General features: G+C 39.1%; 1 long non-coding RNA gene across 5 annotated transcripts in view; it reads right to left on the bottom strand.

Moving 5' to 3' along the window:
• Window positions 1-2,288, bottom strand: part of LOC105478831 (uncharacterized) — a 47,445-nt gene extending 45,157 nt beyond the window's left edge. For all 5 annotated transcript variants that reach the window (XR_011617303.1, XR_011617304.1, XR_011617306.1 and 2 more), the window contains exons 1-2: window positions 2,203-2,288; window positions 1,254-1,424 (exon numbers count right to left, since the gene is read on the bottom strand). This is a non-coding gene — a long non-coding RNA (uncharacterized lncRNA). The remainder of the gene's footprint in view (window positions 1-1,253; window positions 1,425-2,202) is intronic.
• Window positions 2,289-9,326: the final 7,038 nt, after the last annotated feature.

The raw sequence follows: 9,326 nt of genomic DNA, 5'->3' as shown, positions 1-9,326 counted from the left end.
TTCTCGTGCCTCAGCCTCCTACTCATGCGTAGCTGGGACTACAGGCATGTGCTACCATACCTGGCTAATTTTTGTATTTTTAGTAGAGATAGGGTTTCGCTATGTTGGCCAGGCTGGTCTTCAGCTCCTGACCTCAAGTAATCCACCGGCATCAACCTCCCAAAGTGCTGGGATTACAGGTGTCAGTCACCGCACCTGGCTACCCAGTGGTTCTAAAATATCTCCCAATGCAATGTAAAAAATACATCAATTTTTAAAAATTCCAAATGTGGGAGTGTGACTCTGGAGGAGAGTTAAGGGAAATGTGCCTGGAAAGGGAAATAAAGCCCAAGGACAAATATGAACCTGTTATTGAGAGTAAAAAGGATGAGAGGCCAAGGGCAGTGGCTCATGCCTATAATCCCAGCACTTTGGGAGGCTGAGGCGGGAGGATTGATTGAGCCCAGGAGTCTGAGACTAGCCTTGGCAATATAGAGAGACCCTGTCTGTACAACATTTTTTTTTTTGAGATGGAGTTTTGTTTTTGTCACCCAGGCTAGAGTGCCATGGTGCAATCTTGATTCACTGCAACCTCTGCCTCCCGAGTTCAAGCGATTCTCCTGCCTCAGCCTCCCGAGTAGCTGAGATTACAGGTACGCACCACCACGCCTGGCTGATTTCGTATTTTTAGTAGAGATGGGGTTTCTCCATGTTGGTCAGACTGGTCTTGAACTCCCGACCTCAGGTGATCCCCACGCCTCAGCCTCCCAAAGTGCTGAGATTACAAGGGTGAGCCATTGCACCCAGCCTGTACAATTTTATTTACTTATTTATTTATTTATTTGCCAAGTGTGGTGGTGTGCACCTGTAGTCCCAGCTACTCAGGAGGATGAGGTGGGAGGATCACTTGAACCTGGGATGGTGAGGCTGCTGTGAACTATGATTGTTCAGCTTGGACAACAAGTGAAACCTTGTCTCAAAAAAAAAAAAAAAAAAGGATAAGAGCTCAATTTTCCAAAAAAATATCCATGCTATCTGACCTACCACCCTGGCTTAGTAAAGGGTATTGCCATTATGTTTCTAGCTCAGAGTTCGCAATCCACTGCCACAGCCCCAGTTACTATCACCCAAACCTGTCATCCAAGTGTCGTCTTCATGGACAGAATATGTTGCATTTAGCAGCCGCATTATGATAATAGAGTTCCCCGCAACGGAACTATTGTTACTTCCAGCATTACACGCATACACATCACTGGAAACGATGTTACATATACCTGCATACACATCACTGGAAACGAGCCTGAGTCCAGATTCTCCTTTTGCAGAGAGATTTGATAGGCCCTGGATGTGGATGCGGGGCTTCACATCCTGATACCCGGCATGATCATCCATAATGCACAATGTGGAAAATGCCCTTCAAGGAAACCGGGCTGTTGTGTGTGAACCTAGTGAGCAGGCATAGAAACAGGAAGGCTGAGATTAGAGCCTGCTCTATAGCGTTTTGATGTTTCCCCAGGCGCTGCTGAGGCTCTGAGAGCTGATCAAAGGTACCTCTGCAGGCTCAAATTAACACAGAGTTGGTGAATCAGGCCAGCACCTGCCTGCAAATGGCAGCATATTTCACCAAATCAAGTTAATCTTTTCATCAAGGCAGGAGGTAGCAATCCTTTCATAAAACTTTCACAAGTTAGGTTTATTCCTGTTATACCTTAACTTTCTGAAGGAAAAGCAATGAAAGGCCTGTTGAATTTTCCTCCCTTGGAGGTACGTATTTGTTTTAAAGCTGATCTTTACCTCATGGTGTATACCATTGAAGACCTCCAGCCCTAAAGAACTTGCCTTGTTTCAAAAATGGTGGAGGTTTTGGGGTTGAAAGAGAAGAACGGGAAGGCATTGTCATAAATCTTCACTTTCCTTTTAATGCAGGTGGGATTTATAACTTCAAGTATTTGTATAAGAGCAGTGCCTCACCTCTATTTGGGGAAATATTGCTAAAAAGCCACAATTTTTGCAGAGAGAAAACAGAAAGGCACAGCACAGAGTAAACTATAGCCACTAGGATAGATCGAAAGATTCTAACGGAGTTCAAATAAAAAACAGAAACTTACTTTAAAAAAAAAAAAAAAAAGATACTAGCCTAAGGCTGCAGGCTCAGAAAACTGATACCTACAAAGGGAAATGAAATGCATTGAATAATAGATTAAGTGTTAAGTTAATACTTACGCAGAGACGCTTCAAAACAGATTTCTTGCCTTGGAGGAGTTCATTATTTCAGGCATTGGCTAGTCATAAGACTTAGGAAACCAAGAGGATGTGTCAGATCCTGCAAGTCTCTCCAAGAAGCAGATGTGGTCACAAGGAAATGGAATGGGGGAGGGGAGGGAGGAATTTGAGAGAGCAGAAAAATAAGTTGAGATATTTGGAAAATAGAGCTTGCATATGATCATCTGACAAAAAAAAACCCAAATTTTTATTGAACAATATAATAAAAATGGAGACAGTTCCAAGTTGTTTCATTTCGGGGATAGGGTGTGGAAAGAGTGTGAGCTCACAGAATCACCCCATGAGTGTGGGCCCCATTACAGCTGGTAACCACAGACAAGCTGAACTTTGTAGAGTCTCAGTTTTCTCAGCTACACAATGGGAATAACACATCCCATTAGGGTTGTGAGGACTAAATATGTATATATGGTATTCAATAAATACAATAATAATAAATAATAATTTAATATAAGGTGTTTGATAAATATATCTTTTCCTTCTCAAATTATCCAACACTTTCTTTTTTATTATTATTATTATTATTATACTTTAAGTTCTAGGGTACATGTGCATAGCATGCAGGTTTGTTACATATGTATACTTGTGCCATGTTGGTGTGCTGATCTAACACTTTCTTTCACTCAATACTGGGTTTACAGATGATACTGGAAAATAACACTATAATGGAAAGGGCTATTTTTATTTATCTATTTGTTTTTGAGATGGAGTCTCATTCTTGCCCAGGCCGGAGTGCAGTGGCATGATCTCCTCTCACTGCAACCTCCACCTCCCAAGTCCAGGCGATCCTCCTGCTTCAGCCTCCCAAGTAACTGGGATTACAGGCATGCACCACCGTGCCCTGCTAATTTTTGTATTTTTAGTAGAGACGAGGTTTCACCATGTTGGCCAGGCTGGTCTCGAACTCCTGGCCTCAAGTGATCTGCCCACCTTGGCCTCTCAAAGCACTGCATGAGCCATCATGCCTGGCTGGGATATTTTTTTGTTTGAAGTTCTTTTTTTTTATTTTTTTTATTTATTTATTTATTTATTTTTGAGACGGAGTCTCGCTCTGTAGCCCGGGCTGGAGTGCAGTGGCCGGATCTCAGCTCACTGCAAGCTCCGCCTCCCAGGTTTACGCCATTCTCCTGCCTCAGCCTCCCGAGTAGCTGGGACTACAGGCGCCCACCACCTCGCCCGGCTAGTTTTTTGTATTTTTTAGTAGAGACGGGGTTTCACGGTGTTCGCCAGGATGGTCTCGATCTCCTGACCTCGTGATCCACCCGTCTCGGCCTCCCAAAGTGCTGGGATTACAGGCTTGAGCCACCGCGCCCGGCCTGAAGTTTCTTATTTTTAGTTTTTCAATTAACAAAAGTATATATTTATGGTATACAACATGATGTTTTGATATATGTATACATTGTGAAATGACTGAATCAAGCTGTCAGAGAATTTAAAATAAATGATGTTCTAGATTGTATAGATTTTTTGTACAAGCAGGCTAGGGGAAAAAATGTTTTTTGTTTTCTTTCGAGACAGGGCCTTGCTCTGTTGCCCAGGTTGGAGTGCAGTGGTGCAACCATGGCTCACTGCAGCCTCAAACTCCTGGGCTCAAGCAATGCTCCTGCCTCAGCCTCCCAAGTAGTTGGGACTAAAGGTGCACGCCACCATGCCTGGCTAACTTTTTATTTTTTTGTAGACAAGATCTTGCTATGCTGCCCAGACCAGGAAGCCCCCATGCTTAGCTGGGAAAAGATGTTGACTAATGTCATACACGTTGGCTTTTCACAGAATCATTCAAGTAAATCAAATTTCAAAATGAAAATCAGGCTAGGCACAGTGGCTCACACTTGTAATCCCAGAACTTTGGGAAGCCGAGGCAGAAGGATTGCTTGAGCTCAGGAGTTTGGGACCAGCCTGAGCAACACAGCAAGACGTCATCTCTATAAAATTTTAAAAGCTAGGCCTGGTGGAGCTCACCTGTAGTCCTAGGTACTCAGGAGGCTGAGGCAGGAGGATCATTTGAGCCCAGGAGCTCAAGATTGCAATGAGCTATGACCATGTCACTGCATTAAAGCCTGGGTGACACAGCAAGATCCTGTCTCAAAACAATAACCACCACCACCAAAAAATCCCTGAAAATCACTGGGAAGAAATTAAAAGCAACAAAACATTAATAATCAGACTTGGTAACAAGTCAACAAGTTGTTTTGACTTGTTAAACAGGATAATTTTTTAAAAGAGGCATATGTAAAAATTTAATGTGTACCTTTTGTTGTGTTTCAACCTATTTACAGTCTCTGAAAGCCCTATCCTCATATTACAATTTATATGGAGAGAACTTATGCCTTTAGAGTATTAAAATATGTTAGCAAAAATTTGAGACAAGATAGGACAATTGAATTTGTCCTAAGATCATAAGTTAAAATGATCTGATCAAATAAGAATATGTTCAAGTTTCAGTAATTTTCTTTATAAAGAAAATAGTTTGGAGGCTGGGCACAGTGGTTCACTCCTATAATCCCAACACTTTGGGAAGCCAAGGTGGGTGGATCATTTGAGATCAGGAGTTCAAGACCCGCCTAGCCAACATGGTGAAACCCTGTGTCTACTAAAAATACAAAAAAACAGCAGGGCATGGTGGCACATGCCTGTAATTTCAGCTACTTGGGAGGCTGACAGAGGAGAATCACTTGAACCTGGAAGGCAGAGGTTGCAGTGAGCCGAGATCAAGCTACTGTACTCCAGCTTGGGTGACAGAATGAGACCCTGTCTCAAGAAGAAAAAAAAAAATAGTTTGGAATATTTTTTAAAAACAAAACAAGCTGACACTTCCTAGAGTAACAGTTTATCTTCTGAAATCCCTCCATGGTATTTTCCTTACCTGTATGTTAAATGTTTGTCTATAAACATGTCCCTTCTAAACCTGAGTAAATTTCCATCATTGGATTTGGTTTCCTTTGTAAGTCACCCACAGTGTGCTTCAAAGGTTGCACATTCTATTGATGTCTATAACACATTTCATTCAAAAACCCCGTTTCCTTGATATTTAGTTAAATCCCTGTACTACTTATTATTTTTATTCATTGATTTCTCATGCTTCCCTTCTTTGCCAGCTGTGCTATTGTAACCATTAACCCTAAGTTACTGCTCTTCTTTCAGCCACAAAGCGTTTATTGAACGTCTCTCTTTTCAGCCTCTGAATCATAAAACTCAGCCCAGAACATAGCCGTTTTTAATTAGAGGTCACGATTTTTGGAGGTTAAGACTTGACACATTCTCCTGTTAATGAGCTTAATGAGACCTAAAACTGATCTCTAAACATTGGTTTTTGCTCTCTGGCCAGTTTCCAGAGATAAATTTTACTTTTTGATTTAGTACAAATGAATATTTTGTATTCCCTGCAGTGTTTTGGGGTCTATCACTCAGAGGCTTAGCTTTACATATGGTATGAGTTATGTGTATATAGTCCCAAATATCAAATTTATGCTAAACTCTAATTGAACAAGCTGACCTGGGTGACAAAATAATTCTACAGCAAATTACATTTCTGTAAGACAAATTACATTTCTGTAAGACTCTAATTTTCAGTCCTTCTGGCCAAACAAAAAGACTACAAAAACAATTTTGTTTTGTTTTTAGGTCTGGAAAAAGAATGGTCAACTCCCCATGTTCTGGATAAGGAGAGAAACAATGGCTGATTTAAAGAATTATTTAAGGCAATGGTTCTCAATCTTGTCTATGCTTTGGAATGACTAAGAGATCTAAAAATTCCCAACTCGAGGCCACAGTATTTTTATTTTATTTTATTTTATTTTATTTTATTTTATTTTTTAGCTTTCTAGGTGATTCCATTGGTGTCCAGTTAAGTTTGAGAACCACTGATTTGGAGTTTCAAAGTAACTATAGTAAAATTCTAGTTTCTAGTAATAGTGGATTTTTTTTTTCCTTTTTCAGACTAATTCCCTCCGGGTAACAATCATAAAGTGTGAATGAACAAAAAGTTAAACAAACAAAAAGCTAGTTGAAGGCTTGAAGAGTAACCAAAAGCAAAAACTGGAGGGTCATCTCCCCCTAAAAGAGAACTTCAAGACGTACAAGTTTGTACCTTTATGGCTGAAGGCAGTTCTCATTCTTCAGAAGGTTACGGGTGGCAGAAAGCTGCAACTTCAGTGGCTTGAGATGTCAAGGACAGAAATGGGGTGGGTAGAGCAGAGCAAAAGTTAAGAAAGTTAGGAGAATAATTCCGGAAAGAGGGGAACTGAAGAAGGAGCAAATCTCAACCTCTGAATAGAAATTTTGTTCAAATCCCTAGTTGGTTTGTGCAGCACGGGAGACGCCAGTGGCCCAACTTAAAGGCAGCAGCCGGAAGCTGAAAACTAATCAGAGACTTCAGCTGTGATTCATTACACGATAGTTTGAAGTTTCAGTTCAGGTGAACGAGCTGCTTGAGGACAAAAGTTAACGGTTCAGAGGAATGTAGCTGAATCCATAGTCTTTATTGCTGTACCATCCATATTGTCCAGCATATAATAAAAAATCACTGGACGAGTGAAAAAGAAAAAAGTGACCCCCATACAGAAGTGAAATACAGTCAATGGAAACTGATTCTGATTGGGACATGTTACAATTAGCAAACAAGAATTTAAGGCAGCTATTATAAATGCTTATAAGGATATATATTCATAATTAGTAATGAGCAATCTCAGAAGAGAATTAGGAATGCTAAAGAACCAAATGGAAATTTTTTCCATGTGAAAAATACTATAACTATAATGAAAGTCCACTGGATGAGTTCATCAGCAGACTGAAGACAGAAGAGTTAGTGAATTGCAAATAAATTATACAAATTATTCAATCTAAAACAGAAACAAGACTAAAGGAAAAAAAAAGCTTCAGAGACATGTAGGACAACCTCAAGTGATCTAATGTAAATTTGCTGGAGCTCTAGGAGACAGGAAAGCAAGAAATAAATTGAAAAAATGGCCAAAATTTCCCCAAGTTTGATTTTAAAATAAATAAACATAAAAACATAGATTTACAGATCCAAAAGCTCAATGAACCCCCAGCTAAATAAGTACAAACAAACTATATGTAGGCACATTTTAGTGAAACTGCTAAAATTAAAAAATAAGACAGCCAGAGAAAGACATTATACATATGAGACTAATGATACAAATGACAGCTGATGTCTCATCAGAAACAATGGAGGTCAAAAGACAATAAATGCCTTTACGTGCTGTAAGAAACAAAGCTATCAACCCAGAATTCCCCATCAGTGAAATGATCCTTCCAAAATTAAAGTGAAATAAAGCCATTTTCCATGAGCTCATTTTCAAAGCGTTTCAATGAGCCTAAACTTGTCACAAGCAGTCCTGGACTACAACTCTCAAAGAAATCATTCAAGCTGAAAAGGAAAGACCTTAGATGTCACTCAAATCTATAGGAGACAATGAAGAACATCAGAAATGGTCAATGTTTGGCAAATATAAAAGATACATACATTCTTTTTTCTCTTAATCATTTAAATGATGCTCGTTTTAAGTGAAAATGATAGCATCGTACTGTTGTGTTTATCATGTATGTAGCTGTAAATGTATGTGAAAAACGAAGGAAGAGAGGAGAGGGAGGGTGAATGGAACTATACTGTTGCAAGGTTCTGTATTTTATATGAAGCTGTATCATATTAACCCTAAGTGGATTGCAGTAGGTTAAACATGTATGTTGTAATACCCTAGAAGAACCATTTAAAAAACATGGTGTATAGTTTATAAACCAATAGAAAAAACAGAAAACTGTACTTGTACCCCCTAAATCTATAAAAATAGACCGGGCTTGGTGGCTCATGCCTGTAATCCCAGCACTTTGAGAGTCTGAGGAGGGCAATTCACTTGAGGTCAGGAGTTCAAGACCAACCTGGGCAACATGGTAAAATCCCATCTCTACTAAAAATACAAAAAAAGTAGCCGGGCATGGTGGTGCACGCCTGTAATCTCAGCTACTTGGGAGGCTGGGTCACAAGAATCCCTTGAACTCAGGAGGCGGAGGTTGCAGTGAGCGAAGATCACGCCACTGCACTCCAGCCTGGGTGATAGAGCAAGATCCTGTCTCAAAAAAAAAAAAAAAAAAAAAAAGAACACTTTTTTAAAAAGAAAAATTGAAACAAAATCAGAGAAAAAGACATTATATATATGAGAATTATATATATGAGAATAATGATATTCTCATATATATCTTAATATGATATATAATATATATCACATACAACAATAAATGATATATAATATATGATATGATATATATAAGAATAAAAACATTCAACCTGAAAGAAGGCAGGAAAAGAGGAGCAAAGAAAAAAGCCAAATGGTAAACTCAGTCTAAACATATCAATAATTACAGTAAATGTAAATTGACAAATGTTAAGTAAAAGGCAGAGATCACTAGACTAAATAAAAAAGCCAGACCCAAACTACACGCGATGGGATGAACTTCAAAAACACAAATAGGTGAAAAGTAAACAAATTAAAAAGATATATTGCACCGTGGAAATTATAAGCATAAAAATCATTCCTATTTGGCTTTGATATGAACAGCTTTTTACATGTATCTTTTCAATTAAATGTACCTGTTTTTAGATAATGGATTACATTCATTCAACATCAGCTATTATCAACCATGATCTGTAACAACCTTAATAGGGAAAAAATGAAGTAAAACATAGGGAATTTAAGGTGACTTCGTTTTTCTTTTAAATGAGTCATATGGCTCCTTTCCTTCCCCTTCCAGTATGAGTGATGAAACACCGTTTAACAGGGCAAGCCTTTTAGGACTTGCTCATTTCCCTCACCTATGCTAAAGCAAAATGTTCAGCCTTTGATCTAGCTGTTGGAGCAAGTAATGATTCTTGATCACCTTTGCGTCATTCATTTTTATTAATGTTTATTTTGTTCCTTGTATTTACTTTACTAGTACTTTTTGGGTTTTTGTCTATTTCTGTGACTCTCTGAGGTGGGGCCAGACCACTCTAAGCTGATGTGCCCCACCAAAGCTGCACCCCACAGGCTAGAGCACATTCCCTCACTTCATTT

This window comes from Macaca nemestrina, chromosome 19 (genome assembly GCF_043159975.1).
Source record: "Macaca nemestrina isolate mMacNem1 chromosome 19, mMacNem.hap1, whole genome shotgun sequence".
Classification (NCBI taxonomy): domain Eukaryota; kingdom Metazoa; phylum Chordata; class Mammalia; order Primates; family Cercopithecidae; genus Macaca; species Macaca nemestrina.
Note: the sequence above shows the minus strand (reverse complement) of the source record. Positions and strands in the feature narration are given on the sequence as shown.